Source organism: Pongo pygmaeus, chromosome 9, assembly GCF_028885625.2.
Source record: "Pongo pygmaeus isolate AG05252 chromosome 9, NHGRI_mPonPyg2-v2.0_pri, whole genome shotgun sequence".
Taxonomy (NCBI): Eukaryota; Metazoa; Chordata; class Mammalia; order Primates; family Hominidae; genus Pongo; species Pongo pygmaeus.
Window position 1 is genome coordinate 119,623,154 of NC_072382.2, and position 17,548 is coordinate 119,640,701.

The window sequence follows — 17,548 nt, forward strand, 5'->3', positions numbered from 1 at the left end:
GAAGAGAATTGGCTTTGGAGGAAGCATCAAGCAAGCCGTCACGTCATCCTCCTCCTTCTGAGGCCTCGGCTGCCCTGGGTGCCTCCACCATGCCCTGTGTGCCCCACTCATACAGATGCACCAAAAAGCAGAGACAGGAAAATGCACCAGGGCAGGGTCTGAGAAGGAAAAGTCAACAGACAGCTGCTGTTCCTGGGAGAAAATATCTCACGCCCTTCCCTGGCTACAGGGCCACTGCCCAGAAGACACAGTGTCTCTGCTGGAAAGAGACCAGGAGCTGCGGCTATCCTAGACCGAGGCCCAGCCCACAAGGTCCTCAGCCACCTCCTCTGGTCACCATGCCCAATCTTCTTCCTTCACCAAGGTCATTCAAGGAGAAGCCACTGCCTCCCACAAAGGGCCCCTTCAGGGTTATCTCTTTAGAAGTGTTGGGCCCTGAGACACACAGGCAGGGCCAAATGGACTCCTGCAAAACCAAAGTGCTGTTCCTAAGATGGCCCTGTTCCTCCCGCCTCCTTGGGTTGAGGAGGTCACGGCAAGATGTATCAAGATAGGAACTCTTGTCCCTCAGCCCTGGGTCTTTCAGTGTATCTGTGACTGTCAAAAGAGAAAGGGGAGCTGCTGTGTCTTACATGTTGCATATTCCTGTTCCCTGACCACATTGGTCAAAGGGGATGACGACGACGATGATGATGATGATGATGATGTGATGATGTTAATAACACCAATCATTTATAAGACACCTTATTCACCAGACAACATTACAAGCATTAGCTCAAAGAAACATCACAACTCCATGGGATGTTGGTTAGTACTGCCATTCTACAGATTAGAAAAGGAGAGGCTCAGGCTTGTGCTATTGCCCAAGGCCCAACAGCTAACAAAAGCATACCTGGAACTGTCCCTAATTCTGATGGTGCCATGCACCTTCCACTTTTTCTTGCTGCCTCCCTGGCACATGTGGAAATGGGCAGGAACTAAGGGAAACAAAATTGGAGGCCCCAATTTATCCCTGGAATGCAAAAATGGCTCAACATATGAAAATCAATCAATATAATATACCACATTAGCAAAACGGAGGGAAAGCAAACCACACGATCATCTCCATTGATGCGGGAAAAGCATTTGACATCAACATCCGCCCATGAGGAAAACATTTAACAAATTAGGAATAGAAGGAAACTACCTCAACATAATACAAGCCATAAGTTTAAAAAAAAAAAAAAAAATCCACAGCAAACATCACACTCAGCGGTGAAAGACTTAAAGCTTTTCCTCTAACATCAGGAACAAGGCAAGGATATCCACTTTCACCATTTCTATTTAACACAGTATTGGAAGTCCTAGGCAGAGCAACTATGCAAAATAAACAAATAAGTAAAAGGCATCCAAATTGGAAAGGAAGAAGTAAAATGATCTCTGTTCACAGATGGTATCATCTTATACATAGAAAACCCTAAAGATCACATATAAAAACTGTAAGAACTAATCAATTCTGCAATGTAGCAGGACACAAGGTCAACACACAAAAAACAACTGCATTTCTATACATTAACAATAAAAAATCTGAAGAAGCAACTAAAAAACAACTCCATATCATAATATCAAAAAGAATAAAATATTTAGAAATTAACCAAGAAGATGAGAAATTCATGCAATAGAAACATTTCTCAAAGAAATTAAAGAAGATGTAAATAAACGGAAAAAATAGTCCATGTTTGCAGATTGAAAGACCTAATATTTTTAAGAAATTAATACTATCCAAAATGATCTATAGATTTAATGCAATCCCTATCAAAATCTCAATGACATTTTTTTGTAGAAATAGAAAAATCTACGCTAAAATTCATATGGAATCTCAAGGGACCCTGGATAGCCAAAAAAATCCTGAAAAAGAACAAAGCTGAAGGACTCAAGCTTCCTGATTTCAAATTCTACTACAATGCTACAGTATCAAAATAGTGTGTGACATAAGAACAGACATATATACACCAATAGAGTAGGATAAAGTCCAGAAATAAACCTCACATATGTGGTCAAAAGATTTTTGACTTGGGTGCCAAGACCATTCAATGGGGAAAAGGCAGTCTTTTCAACAAGTAAGTGCCAGGAAAACCAGATGTACACATGCAAAAGAATAAAGGTAGACCCTTACTTAACACCATACACAAAATTTAACCTAACGGGATCCATGACCTACACATAAAATCTAAAACTTAAAACTCTTAGAAAAAAACACAGCAAAAGCTTTATGACATTGGATATGGCAATGGTTTCTTGAATATGACAACAAAGGCACAGGCAACAAAAGAAAAAAATAGACAAATTGGACTTTTTTTTTTTTTGAGATGGAGTCTCACCCTGTCACCCAGGCTGGAATGCAACGGCTCAATCTCGGCTCACTGCAACCTCCACCTCCGGGGTTCAAGCAATTCTCCTGCCTCAGCTTCCCAAGTAGCTGGGATTACAGGCGCCCACCACCACAACCAGCTAATTTTTGTATTTTTAGTAGAGACAGGGTTTCTCCATGTGGGTCAGGCTGGTCTCAAACTCCCGACCTCGTGATCCGCCAGCCTCGGCCTCCCAAAGAGCTGGGATTACAGGCATGAGCCACCACGCCTGGCCGAAAAATTGGACTTTATAAAAATGTAAAAATACTGTACATCGAGACACAATCAACAGATCAAAAATACCACAGAGTGGAAGGAAATATTTTCAAATCATACATCTGATAAGGAATTAATAGAGACCTTCTAAAACTCAACAACAAAAAAAGCAAACAATCCAATTCAAAAATGAGCAAATAACTTGAACTAACATTTCTCCAAAGAAGATATACAAATGGCCAATAAGCACATGAAAAGATGCTCAACCTCAATAATAATTAGGAAAACGCAAATCAAAACTACAATGAGATATCACCTCACATCCATTAGGATAGCTGCTATTAAAAAAAAAGAAAGAAAATAACAAGTATTGGTGAGGATATGGAGAAATTGGAACCATTGTGCACTGTTGCTAGGAATGTAAAATGCACAGCTGCCATGGAAAACAGTAGAGTGGCTCCTTAAAATATTAAAAATAGAATTCCCATATGATCCAGCAATTCCACCTCTGGATATACACCCAAAAGAATTGGAAATAGAACCTTGAGGAGATATTTGTAAACCCATGTTCATAGCAGCATTATTCACAATAGCTAAAACACAGAAGCAACCCAGGTGTTCATCAGTGAATTAATGGATAAGCAAAATGTGGTATATACACATAAAGGAATATTATTGAACCTTAAAAAGGAAGGAAATTCCAACACATGGATGAATCTTGTGCCCAGCAGCTGTGAGATGGACAGAGGCTGAGGAGGAACATAAGAGTAACTGTGGTGAGGTTGAGCATCCTGGCCAGGCACGGTGGGTCATGCCTGTAATCCCAGCACTTTGGGAGACCGAAGCGGGTGGATCACCTGAGGTCAGGAGTTCAAGACCAGTCTGACCAACATGGTGAAACTCCATCTCTACTAAAATACAAAAAAATTAGCCAGGCGTTGTGGTGCGCACCTGCAGTTCCAGCTACCTGGGAGGCTGAGGCAGGAGAATTGCTTGAACCCAGGTGGTGGAGGTTGCAGTGAGATCGTGCCATTGCACTCCAGCCTGGGCGACAGAACAAGACTCCATCTCAAAAAAACAAAAAAGAGTGCCTGTGGTGAGGCTGAGCATCTTTCCATGTCCTTATTGGTTCCAGCTACAACATGGATGAAACTTGAGGACGTGATGCTAAGTGAAATAAGCCAGTCACAGAAGGACAAGTACCGTATGATTCCACTTATATGAGGCACGTAGAGTAGTCAAAATCAGAGACAAAAAGGAGAATGGTGGTTGCCAGGGTCTCCGGGAAGGGGGAAATGCAGAGTGAGTGTTTAATGGGTACGGAGTTTCGGTTTCACAAGACGATGGGAGTTCTGGAGATGGATGGTGGTGATGGTTCCACAACAATAAGGATATACTTACCTCGCCGCTGAAATGTACACTTAAAAATCATAGTACATTTTATGTTATGTGTATTTTACCATACTAAAAAAAACTGGGGGGAAAATGGGTATAGGTGACGGGAAAAAAAATGCTGACCCTAACTCCTGACGAAGCTGGGCTCACTTGATGAGGGTGCTCTTACCCAGCCCAGGGAAGAATAACCCAAAATACAGCTTTTCAAACTTTGGCATGCATTATCCCCTTCTTCCTCCTTTCACATTTTCTTGCCCAACTGTGTTCTGCTGACTATGACTGAGGTTGGGGTAAGGCTGGGACCCTGGGGCCTGTTAAGAGGAGAGGTCGTGGCATGTCTGTTACCCATTGTCGGATCCCAGCTGTTCCCAGCGATGCCCCCTCACTCCCAGCTGAGCTTTGGCATCAGCACAGGCACTCCGGTGTCCCTCTCAGCCTCTGTCCATCTCACAGCTGCTGGGTGCCCTGCTGCACTTTGCCTAGCAGAACACCAGTGCATTTATGCTGAGCACTGGATGGAGTCCCAGACCAGTTTAGTCTACCCTGTCCACTGGAGCTCAGCTCAGGGTGGATGCCAACAGAACTACTAGCCAGCAGCCTTTCACCGTGGGCAGCAAAGCTGCAGATCACCTTTTTTTCTGGTATGGCTCAGAATTAGATGAGGGTGTAGAATCGAAATAAAGGCCACCGCTACTCAAAAATGTATCTGCCTCCACAACAATTCTTCCCAAGGAGAGACGTTTAAATGTCACGACATCACTACAAGATAAATACTCCCAATCATAACAGTCATTTATATCTTTGTCTGAGTTATTTAATCAGATTGCTTTCCACAGCAGAGAAATTTGTCTGCATTTAGGTGGAGAAACTGGGGGAGAAAGAGAGTACTTTTGGAACAAGGTGTAATTTTGGCAACAATGGCACCCTTATCCTTCCAGTAACCAAGTTAACAAATATTTATTGATGGCCTAATGTTTTCCAGGTACTTCACTCATCACTGAGGGCACTGCAGTGAGCAAGACAGACACAGTCCCTGCCTCCCTGCCTGATGGAGGTTACGGCCTCACCAAGTTTCCAGAGGTTCCTCTCTCCTTCCCCATCTCCACACTGCATCTGTGGCAAAGTCCTAGACACGCTCGCACTTGTAGTATCTCTCTAATCGCAACTTTCTTTCCATCACTCCTCTGGGTAACTTACCTAATAGTGCAGTAGCTGGACCCACCTTTAACCTCCTCCCTCCCCTCTGGGCTGGACACTGATTACTGCAGGACTAACCTTTCTAAAGTGTATTCCGAACACCTCCCTCCCAAACTCAAAGGCATTCGGTGGTGCCTCTATGTCCTATTTAGTTTTTTAAAATCCAAACTTCTTTTTGGCATATGAAAACCTCTAAGTGTACCTCTCTTCTACCCCTCCAGTATCTTCTCATTATTTTCAGCTAAGATGGTCTACATTCCATCTTCTGCCACGTGTGTTTCTGCGTGCCTTTGTATATTCTGTTCCTTCTACTTACAATGCCCTTCCCTTCCTTGTTTATTCCAGTTCTCAACCCTGGTTGTACCTTAGGATCACATGAAGAGCTTCAGAAAAAAAAAAAAAAAAACAGAAAGAAAGAAAAGAAAAAAGATGCCTGGAAATCAACTCAGCCACATTCAGCTCTAAACCCGGGCGGTGTAGCCAAGGCATCGGTAATTTTGAGAATCTCCCCCACTCATTCTGACAGCCAAGGTTAATAAATGCTATCTTTGTCCAGCTGCCACTCCACGTAGACCCCTTTCTCCAGACTCCAAGAGTGCCTGTTGCCCGTTGTTGGCACTAATTTGGTGCATAGCACATTCTGTTCCATGCTCGCTTCATTAAGATTCCCCTATTGGAAAGTCTCTGTGCTACCCCATGATCTGTCCTCACCTGGGATGGTGAGGACGGCCGAAAGTGCTGGCTGATGCATTAGTACGTTTGTCTCGAGGAGCGGAGAGAACACAGCTCCAATCACCAGACCTTGAAACTGTGCTGCGTGGGGGCATGAAAGGGATGGAAAACCCAGTCCCGTCAACGTCAACAGCAATGAATTATGCTGATTGTAACGTCTTGGTGGGATGTGATGAAAACGACACTTTCCCTCTGATCTTCCTCCCTAAAACCCATCACTCCAGTCTAATCATGAGGAGAACATCGAACAAATCCCAACAGGGCCGCATCCTACAATACACCTGACCGGTGACCCTCAGAACTGTCAAAGTCCTGGGAAGCCTGAGAAATGGTCACCACCCAGAGGCACCAAAAGAGGCACGACTCAATGGAGTGTGGTATCCTGGATGGGATCCTAGAACAGAAAAAGGACATAAGGTACAAACGAATGACATTTTAATAAAGTGTCAATGTTAGTCAATATTATTGTACCAACATTTGTTCATTAATTGTAACAAATGTACCACCCTAATGTAAGATCGTGATAATAGCAGAAACTGCATGCCAGGGGAGAAAACTGGAACTCATACAATCTGCCCAAGTTTTCTGTAAATCTAACTGTTCTAAAAAGATAGTCTATTCAAAGAAAAATAATAAAAATTCAAAAATTCAGTTAAAAGTAATCCTCAACCCCATCCCAGCACTCCGGCTCCTGCTCACCTTCCGGGCGTTTGACGAATCCTTAACAGGAGCCGGGCTTCTCTGGTTCAGAGCCACAGAGCAAACAAACAATCATCAAGGGCTTTTAAAGCTTCCTTTTAAAACAAGTGCTTTGGGTTGACCAGAGGCCACAGATCCATCAGTGGAAAATGCACCCAGTTCCCTCAATTTGCATTTTAAAAGCCCATCAAATAAACAATTAAGCATCAATTATTGTTAAATCGCCTAACTTGAAATGATTGCCTGCCCCGCCCAGCCAGCAATGTTCCAGAGAGGAGCCGATGAGGAGAGTGGACTCAGAGACTGGCAAAGGAAAGGACAGAGCAGAGGGTGGTGAAATTCCAGCAGTCCACAGCTCAAGGAGGCTGCAGACACTGCTGAATTCCCCAAGCTGCCAGGAAGGCAGCTGGACAGTCTAGGAGCAGGACAGGGCACCTCCGCCCAGTGCATCACTGTGGGTGACACCTCCCAGGGTGGCCTTTCCCTCTCCTGTCAGGCGCCTTCAGTAGCCCAATGGCTGGAATGCTGTCCCTCCATCCCTCACTCATGGAAGAGGGGCACTCCCACTGCTAGGGTGCCAGAGGCTGAGTCGTCAGGTCCCCTGGACTCAACCGGCCCAGACCCAACCCAGCCCGGCTGCACAGGGTAGAGCGGGAGAGGCAAAACTCTCTTGTCATATAGCAGGGGACTTATTTTTAACCTGGAGGCACCTTTATCTTTAACATGAAATCATGAAGTTCTTTCGAGGGAAGAGAAACATGCACAGAGGAAAAAGAAGAAGAAGAAGAAGAAGAGAGAGAGAGTGAGAAAATAACTGACTGTGAAAAGAAATAAGGCCTCTTCCTCAGAAACAGAAACAGAATTCACAAATCACAAACGCAGGCCTGTTTTCTGGAGGTCTCCCTGGAAAGATCCCAAGCGGAGGCATGGTGGAGAGACCTTAGCCTCTGGTCTTTCCGTGCGGGCCTGGCTTTGTCCTCCAGCTGCATGCGGGTCACTGTCATTCCAACCACATCCCCTCATCCTTGGCCCTCTATGCCCATATCAGATATTCTGAACTGGGGCAGCCCCATTCTCATGGCCCCAGCCTGGTCCGTGAGGCCCCAGCCCCCTTCCCAGGTCTTGCCGTCACCTCACCGTCACTGCCAACCGTGACACTGTGGCATCCCAGCCATCACCCATGGACTTCTCATAACAGCCCTCAGAAGCAGGCACACAGAACAGTACTGCGAGGCCAACTCAGGCACAGGCCAATGCTGCGCCTTGCCCAGAGGGAGTCAGAGTGGGATTCAGGCCTCCTGCCTGCCAGCACAGGGGCTAAGGCCCCTCTGCTTCCCCAGGAGATCTCGGTCTGGCTCCAGAGAGTCTGAATGGTGAGTGGTATTGCACAGAAGCCACAGGCTGGGGCCCCAGCAGGCTGCACACTCCAGCAGGGTGTGATGGAGTCAGGCCAGGATGGGATCACCTCCCCCACACACCTGCTGACAAAAGCCTATTCAAGACAGGACAGACAGCAGTCCCAGCAGCAGACACAGAAACCCAGAGCAGCTGCCAGGGCCAGGAACCCAGAAGCCAGGCCCACGCCACCCTGCCCACAGCCAGGCCACAGCACCAGGCAGCCCCCTTTGCTCTCTCTGCCTACCTCTTTAGAAGGACAGCTCTGGCCTGCATGTTTCAGCCTACGGGGCACTTTGCACAATTTCATATTGTCTCCCTTTTAGGGGTAGAAGTGGCATGAAGATAAACCCTGACCCACGGGCCTGGATACCCAGAAATGTCCCCTGCCTTTAGAGGAGGGGGCTGTTGACCTGACTCTGTCTCTGTTTCAGGAAACACATTATCCCCTCCCTCCCCTCAATGCATCCTCATCCCCACAGCACCAAAGCCTACACCCCTTCCCACGTAGGGCTGTCACCAGTGTATGCCCCCATCACACCATAGCTCCCTGGGAGCACAGGCACACCCTGGCCATCTCTGGATCCCCGGGACTGAGCACAGCAGCCGCTCAATAAATGTTGATGTGTGAATGAAAGGACACTTCAGCATCATTATCCCTTTACATCAAATCCATTCTAAGCTCAGAACAACCAAAGGATCTATAGGGAATTTTTCAGGCATTTAAAACTTTCTCGGTATCCTCCTTCCTCCATTGCCTCATTTCTCATCTCTGTGTCTCTCTGTCAAATCCCAGCTACCAAAATGCTGTGAGGAATCAGCCTCTCTCCTTTGCCTTCAGCTTTTAAGCATCTCTCAGACCTCAGATGGGGTCAAATTCTTAGTTTCTAGACTCTACCAAAGCAACTGGGAGACTGAGGTGACGCATGGTAATAAAGGGATGTGCATCTTGGGAATGTGTGGTGTGCACCGGCGTATGGGAGACAGCTGGGAACGGCAACCGGGTGTCCACACCTCCTGGTGGTGAGGACTCTTCCCCATGCGTGTCACAGCACACACGCTGCTCACTGGGCTTTCTCCACATGTCTGACACTGTGCCAGGCACTGTGGGGAGAACAGACCTGCCATTGAGAGGAGGTGCAGTGCAGCGGGCGGGGCAGGGCTGGGGAGGCGGGGCGTGTCCATCCGCAGCTAAAATGCAGGTGTGTGCTCTCAAGGAAGAACTGACAGGACATTCACGGTATATGAGTATGTTTATTGGGAATTTTAATGCCTGTTTATTGGGAATATGGAATAATTACTTGAAAGAATAAACACTTGGGAGGAGCCGCAAAGGATCATATAACAATAATAATGCCATTCTAATAATCCTAATAATGTGTCATTACTGACATTATTACAACAGCCGATGTCTCCTGAGTGTTTACTCCGTGCTAGGCAGCATGCTGAGCCCTTTACACAGCTCGCCTCATATTGTCCTCACACTCATTTGACAGGTAAGGAAACTGAGGTTTAGGAAAGTGAAGAAATCTAGGAAGCATCAGAATCCAGTTTAGAATCCAAGTTTGCGTGTCTACAAAGACTGCCACCCTCTACTCGGCACATTCCAGCAAGGGCCTGAGCTCAGGCAGAGAGTGAGACAGTACCAGGCTTCGGATGACCATCTGGAGAACGTGCCTGCAGAGGTGGCTGCAGTCAGGTCACACTGAGCCTGGAGTGCCCGCACCACGTACCTGTGCTTATTAATAGGCACTGGTGAGCCTAGGGAGGTTTTTGAGCAGAGGAGTGGCAAACCTGGACCTGAGCTGTAACATCAGTGGGTAAAATGGAATGGGCTGAGAGGGTGGACATTCACAGGCCATCACCATGGTCTGAGAGACTGCAACTCTTTGCGCAAGGTGACAGGGCGTGTGGGAATGTGTGAGCCCCTGCCTCCCTGTCGGGTGTGGGAGATTATGTATGTGTGAGGAAGGGAACGTGCGTGAGAGTGTAAGTGCACCCGTGATTGCATGGAGGGGCTCTTCCTATGGAGGAAGAAGGTCGCAGGGCCTCCTGGTAGGATGTGGACATGAGGTGGACAGTGGGGGAGAGGAAGGAACAGGACAAGCCCATTGATCTACCTGAGCAGGAGGGCTCCAGCAAAGGAGAAACCTCAGAAGCCCACAGGGCCTGCCTGACATATGAGGGGAACATTTATTAAAAGGGTGAAGGAGGGAGTTTGAAACCTTAGCCTCTGGTCTCTCAGTGCGGGCCTGGCTTTGTCCTCCAGCTGCGTGGGGGTCACTGTCATTCTAACTACATCCCTTCATCCTTGGCCCTCTCTGCCCACATCAGATATTCTGAGCTGGGACAGCCCCATTCCCATGGCCCCAACCTGGTCCGTGGGGCCCCAGCCCCCTTCCCAGGCTGTGTGCTCCCTCCCACATCTTTGTAACAAACATGTTCCTGCGCAGCCTCCAAGCTGGCTTCATCCCTTACCAGGTTGGGACCTCTCCCTCCCCCGATTCTGGAGCAGAGACGATGCTGCCAAATTGGTTCCATGCTTTTGTTTCGGCCAGAGATGTCCTGCCTCTCATCAGGGACAGTGTCAGAGCACTGTGTTCCCGACCGGCCCCTCTCGTTGCAACTCTCCAGCTGGCCAGGGGTTCTCCCTGCAGAAGATTTCATGAACCTCCAAAATGACAGCCCAGTCCTCTCCAGTTGTCTCCTCCAGAGAACAACTCTTTAAAGACCACCCCCCTCCGGCCTCCAGTGTGCAGCCTGGTAGAAAAGGCCAGGCAGACCAGGAGGAGCTGGCTCCCTCAGCCCTAAAGAAAAAAACTTGGTTTCAGCTTCTAGAGCACCTTCTGCCACACTGGGTGAAAAGGAGACTTTCTCCAGGGTAACCAGAGCCCAGCCCCTTCCTGCTCAGCTCAGCTGCAGCACTGTATTATGAAATAATGAGTAGTCTTTGGTACCTGGAGAGAAAAGGGATCTCTTTCAAAATTGTATAATCCACACAAATTTAGAGGAAGACGTGCCTTGGAAATCATGAATCTAAACCCCACTACTGACAGATGCGGAAACAAAGGTCTAAAATCCGAAAGGCTTTCAGTTGCTGAAGAGCAGTCTAAGCCATTTCTGGATTTCACCAGAAGCCCAGTTCGCATCCAAAGGGATATTTGTGCAATGAACACATTTGCCTTTCGGTAGCACGGAAGCTCAGGGGCAGAGCTGGGGCTGGAACCCGGCCTTTCCACTTCACGCTCCCTGCCTCCTTGGGGCTGTGCCTTTCATGACTGGTTTGCTTCCTCCAGGGTGCTCAGAAGGTGATTTGTTCAAAGGTGAATATTGGGGGGCTGCCTGGCACAGTCTGCCATCCAGATGGCAGCCAACTAAGTCCAACAAGGTTGGGAGGAAGAGAGGAGGTGCTCTTATTTAGGGGAGATCTCGGTGGGCTGGCTCCCCCGAGGCTGTCGGGGAATTTCCAGGGTCTACGAAACTGCCCCTTCTCCCCCGTCTCCTTGCCACAGCTTCCAGCCTCGCCTTCCAAGAAAACATAGTGAAGCAGGCTCCCAGTTATACCCGCCCACTAAGGGACCCTCACTTTGGAAGGGCATCCCAGTCACCAGCCAACCAAAGGCTCTCCCTCCAAAGAGTTCCATCAACCCACCATCTCTGATGGTGACTGAAAAAAGAAAGCAAGGGATGCAGGATAGGCAGTGTGAAGGCCAAAATCCTCGCTGAGGAGTGACTACTGGCCATGTGAGGAGTGACTACTGGCCATGTGACTGCTGAGCCTCAGTTTCCCCCACTGTGTCCCGACTGGATGCTCCCTCAAGGCCTCTTCCGGCTCTGAGAAACCTAGGATTCCGATGTCAGGGACTGTGTCTCCCTCCTCACCTTCATGTCCCCAGCAATTAATACACAGTAGACACTTAAAACAGTTCCTTGAATGATTAAATGATACCGGTCCTCAGGTCAGTGCAAAGATCCGATGGAAGCCAGGAAGGAAATGCTTCCCCCAGGCGCCTACCGTCTGACAACCGTAGAAGCCACACGTCTTGGGAGAACCCTGGCAAGCCTAGAGCCCTTTGCACACCCGCTTCCTCTCCTAGATGCACAGATCTGGTTGGAGGAGCCGAGGGGGAAGCAGGAAAACGTGCCAGGAAGAGAGGGTGGCCTGAACCCCAGGCAACGGCGGGTAGCCCTAACTTTCGCTTTCTTGACCCTGTGGCCCCTCTCTTTCCCTCTTTCTGGGTTCCCTCCCCTTCCTGCCTCCCTGGCCTGGCCTCCTTGGCTTTCCGGGGACAGTAGCCACTTTTCCTTCTCTCCTTTGTGGGGGCTCAGAGCCTCCGATGGTCCCAGAGCTGGCCTGATCCTCGCTGGTGAGGATGACTCCCAGAGCCTCAGGCTTTCTCTGGGTCAGGGAAGAGAGCAGTGGCAGGGGAGAGGTTGAAATTCTGGTCAGTGCCCAGCCTCTGGAGTCCAGCACCTGGGAATGGCTCTCATTAACACCTGGAGCTCCGGACTAGGGCTTTGAGGAGGAGGGAAAAGGGCTGCACCCACTCTTTATCCAACCTTCCCTTCCAGGTTTAGGGAAGGGGCTCCTCTTTTGAGGGAATGTGGCAGTGCCTTTTCCTCCACCTTCCTCTGCAGGGTTCCCAGGGAGATGTTAGGGTTTTCCTTCAGGGCTTCCTGAGCCTCCATATCTTCCCCTCTATGCCCCTAGGGAGGTGGCTGGATAAGGAAGGAAACTGCCCTCTCTCTCCCCTGCCTCAGCCCAGACTGAGACTTATTTAGATGTACTGTGTGTGTGTGTGTGTGTGTGTGTGTGCATGCACAGTGCGAGCGTAGGGTGTCAGTGTAGCATTGTAGGTGGTGTGTGGTGGTGCGGTATATATGCGGTGTGTTTGGTGTGTATGTGCGTATAGGTATGATGTATATGTATGTGTGGTGTGAGTGTGAGGGTGTGTTGATTGCGTAGTGTGGTATATGTCTGTATGTGTTTGTGGTGTTGGTGATGTGCAGTGTGTGTGAAGTGGGTGGTGTGAGTAAGGGGCCACTGCAATTGGGTGTAGGAGCCAGATATCTAGGTCTCCTAGCCAGGGATAACCAGTATCTAGGCAACCATATTGGGGGGAGGGGAGGAGATACGGAGGTGAGGAATGGGCAGGAGAAAGAGGGAGGCTGAGAAATGGAGGAGTTTCCATGGCAACGACCAGGCAAGTCACGTGCAAAAGGCTAAGTTGCGGACGTAGACATACACATCCATAATATGAGGGTGGCTGGATCCCCAGAGGGGGCTCCTTCTAGAGAGGGCCTGAGATGCCCACTGATCCATCTTCAAAGCTGGAAATCTTAGCCCAGCCAGAGAGCACGAAGCCACAGAGTCAAAGGAAATAGTGGCAGAGAGCACACTGGCGGGGAGAAGCCTCCAGTAGCCACGGTCCCGCGAGCGTGCAGGCTTGCAGCAGGTGACGAGGCAGGCCCATGTTTCCAGCGAGGCTGCTCCCAGCTCCGACCCTCGGGTGCCTCCTCTACCAGCCACCACTTGTAAGAGCCAGAAGCCAGCGCTAGGAGCCCCAGGCTGCACACCCAACTCTCCACGGAAGCCCGGGAGACACAATAGGGGAGGCTCTGCCAGGGCCAGCCCTGCTGGGGAAAGGGGGCAATGGCGGACCCCAGGGCCCCCCGGAAAGGAAACTGGATTGGATGGATAGACAAGAAGGAGGGAAAAAATGATGCACTCTCATGAATCCCCGAGCGCTAGAATCCTCCTTTCCCTGCGCCCCCATCCTGTGCCCACTGCCCAGCCCCACCTTCCCCAAGCACCAAACCAGCAAGTTCCATTTTGTGTCGCTCGTTTGTCCACACTCACACCCAGCCACACGCCCTCGTCCGTAATTCCCCACGCTCCACCAAGTGTCCACACCTTCCAAGTAACAAAGGGAAAACTCCTCATGGATAAAGGGTGGGCGCAGCCCTTTCCGCTTCTCCTGAAAACCCTGACCCCAAGCTCAAGGCAGCACCGAGAGCAATTCCCAGCCACCAGCGTCACCCCCAGCGCCACAGCCTGCCTCCCCTAGAGGCTCCTCTCTCTTCCGACGCCGATCTCCTTGTTTACATCCCCAGCCCGGTTTCCCGCTGCCCAGGCGGCGACCGCGGCGCAGCTGACCGCGGAGGACCGTACACACCCACTGAACAAACAAACCCCGGAGCTCCCGGCGCTCCGGAGATCGGTCCCCACCGAGCCTCGCCCCTCCTCGGAAAAAGGAGCCAACTTTGCCCACCTCCCCAGCCGCCTACCTGCACAGCCGGTCCCCTCCGAGACTCCCAGGAGGACCCGCCGAGTCCCGAGGAGCCTGGGAGTGGCGGGGCTGGGGGCAGGGCGATGGGTGAGGCTTGAGCTGCTTTCCCGCCTCCCCTCCTGCTAGGAGTCAGGCGGGCTGGGAGGCGCGTCCCGCGGGGGCGGGGGCGGGGGCGGGGGCGGGGGCTCGCTCGGGGCTGGGCTCGGGGACAGCCCACTCCGTGCTGCGGTCCGCTGGCTTCTGGGTAGCGGCCGCGCGCAGACCCCCTCTCCTCCTCTCCCTGCCCGTCCCCCCGCTCCGTGCTCGCGCGCGTCCTCTGCTCCTCTCTCCTCTCGGGGGGCGGAGAGATTTTTCCAAAGGGCAGTCAAGCTCCGAGAAGCAACAGGAGACTGCCGCCGAGGGGGCGTGCAAGCGCCGGAGCGGATTTGCCATCGGCTGTTGCTTTTCGGTTTCCCTCTGGTTAGGGTGGGAAGGGAGCAAGACAGACACAATGGCAGACCTGGTGTCTCTCTGCAATAATAAACCCCGAGGAACGGAAAAATAGGAGAAAATAACCCAGCACCAGACACAGCAGCCCACGTTAATTGGGAGCCTTGGTAATTAAGGGGAATGTGCACCAAAAGCATGAATGGCTGCGTCGTGGGCGCAGGAGCCAGCTCCAGTTGTAGTTGTCATTTTCAGCTAGAGCCAGGTAGGGAGCTGGGGGGATGGTCCTTACCTGAACCATAGATCTGCTGCCATGAACCCCCTTTTCAAGCCCCATCCACTTCTGGCCCTGCCAGGAGCAGTACCACCCCGTCCTCAGCCCAGTCCCCAAGAGTCAAAATTCATGATGACGAACTTTGAATGTGAAGATGTAAATCCTGGCTCGGCAACCCTGTCTGTGACGTGACTTGGAGCATATCTCTGCACTCAGCTCCTGAGTCTATTTCCTCACGTGGGAAAATGGTGATTAGAGACTGACCCCATGGGAGGCTTAGCTCATAGTGAGTGCTCAAGAAATTGGCTCTTACTATTAGGGGCAGAGCTTGTAGGAAGGGACAGAGGCCAGGCACCGGTGGAAACCAAAGAAACACGAGTGTCAGTAGCCAGGAGCCATGCTGAGATGGAGGCTGTCCAGCCTCAGTCAAGGTGTGTGTATGGCCGAGCCGGGTGGAGGGAGGGGCTACTGAGAAAGGCTGTGATTGTCCAAGCCTAGGTAGGACCACGGAGACTTCCTTACAAACCCCAAGCCGGGGATGATGGGTACTGCTAGAAAGAAACCCAGCCCTGCCTCTGCTGCCCTCAGTTCTGGGCCTATTTTCTCATTTGTGAAAATAGGGAGATGGACCAGATGATCCTGAGGTCTCTTCCAGCTCTGCCCTAGATGATCTAATTATTTTAATAAAAGGTCAGGTCTCAAAACCCCAAGGCAGGAAATATACATGAACTCAAGAAGACTTTGGAACCAGTAGAGGAACCATAAATAGCTACTGAGAAAGAGCACCCAAAGAGCCTCCCCTCAGGGGATAGTTCTGGCCCCTTAATCATGGGACTTGGCTGAATGGATGCCACTCCGGCCCAGTCCTGAAGTCCCTGAGGTTCCTGTGAATGCTAAAGCTCCTTCTCCAAAGCCAGACTCAAATCTTGCCTATTTGCATGCCTAACCCTTTTCCGTTCCTGTCTTTTCCTCTATAAACTGAGGACAGCATTATAACTGTCCTTTTCCCTTTTCATGTGTTCCAGGTGGCAGATTTAAAACGACACCCCTTTCTAGGCCCATGTCCTTAGGCAGATACATTCATGCCTCCAAATGCCCTTGAATCCTGCCTTTTGGCCATCTCTCTGTGTTGCTTTTTAGAGCACCTACTAGTGATGACACGTCAAGCCCAGGCTTTGCAAGCCTATTTGGGAAAGGATAGTTCAGAACTCCAAAGCCAAGCCACTTTTTGGTTCAACCCCATTTCCAGCCAGAGAGTTCTGAAGTGTTTGGCCCAGTGACTTCCCAGGTCCCCCTACCTAATGCTGACCAGCCCAGGCTGCAGAGGGATAACAGGAACTAAATGTGCATGAGAAACCGCCGTGGCTTAACTCCCAAATAATACTTCATCACGTTCCATCCAGGGGTACTGCTGGAAGAATTTGGGGTGTTACAGCTACAAAGCAGCACGCAAGCTTGTTCTAGGGTGAGTCACATCTCCCTTCTAGCAGGAAAAGAAACACATCTACCCCCTGTGAAAAATGTGGGCATTCATAAAAAGAGGTCACCAGCTGTTCCATTCTTTCAACCGTGTATGGACAGGAGGAGCTACTCTTCACTGAGACCTGGGCCAAGATCTGAGGATATACTGTGGAGAGGAACGATGTGGTCCCTGGGTGAGATAGAGATTTAGCAAATGTTCCCATGAATAAACGTGTAATTAAAACACAGTTCAGAGCCCTGAAGATATAGCACTTGAGAAAGGTCAGGAGATGTTAAGAAGATGAGGTAAAGTAGCCAAGAACTGGGATGTCAGGGTGGGAAGATGATTCTGCCTCTGGAACAGAAGCAGTATGTGCAAAGGCCCTGAGGCGGAAGGGGCATGGTGTGAAAGGAGCCAGGGTGGGACTGGCCCAACAATTCCTAGTGATTCCAGCTTTTATCCTGGGAAGCCACTGATGGGCATCATGAAAACTGTTCTGAGCAAGAATTGGTGAGAGGCTGGGTTGGGATGTTCCTGGTGAACCCTGCAAGTCAGGGTTCGGGGGCTGTGTGGGGACAGCACTAACATGAAGCTGAGAAATAAGCCTGATCCCCACTAAAGAGTCCTGCTTCTTCACAAGCCCAAAGAACAAAAAAAAAAGATCCAGGGCAGGGCTGCGCAGCCATGGAGAAAGTAGGATAAGAAAGGGTGGAAACCATTCCTGAAACACTCCCCACCCGCCAGAACTGGAACCATGGGAAGACCTGGAGATGGAAAGGACAGTATAACTGCTGGGAGCATCAGGGACTGCTCTGTGCTTTGAAGCTTGCTCTGGGCTAAGTAACTCACAAATGTGCGCTAAAATCCCATCTGGAGAGCACTTGCCCCGGTCCCCTTGTATTGCAGCAAAGTAGCCCTTCTGCATGTCAGTGCCCTGGTCGCACAGCCACAGACAGGTCACAGAGTGACCTCCTGTGTCCTGGTCACACAGGACACAGAGGGCCTAAAGGGGAAATTAAAGAGGAGAGACCAGGAGTCTTAGAAGAGACCCTCACCCCTCCTAGCAGGTATC

At 50.1% G+C, this 17,548-nt stretch overlaps 1 protein-coding gene across 4 annotated transcripts in view; it reads right to left on the minus strand.

The window, feature by feature from the left end:
• The window catches only part of FXYD6 (FXYD domain containing ion transport regulator 6), a 40,373-nt gene extending 25,208 nt beyond the window's left edge, over nucleotides 1-15,165 (minus strand). The window contains exon 1 of one of the 4 annotated variants that reach the window (XM_054438084.2): nucleotides 15,033-15,165. The gene's annotated coding sequence lies outside the window, so the exon portion shown is untranslated. Of the gene's footprint in view, nucleotides 1-14,312; nucleotides 14,624-15,032 lie in introns of those variants that run through there. The other 3 variants (XM_054438087.2, XM_054438086.2, XM_054438083.2) reach the window with 3 other exon arrangements.
• Nucleotides 15,166-17,548: the final 2,383 nt, after the last annotated feature.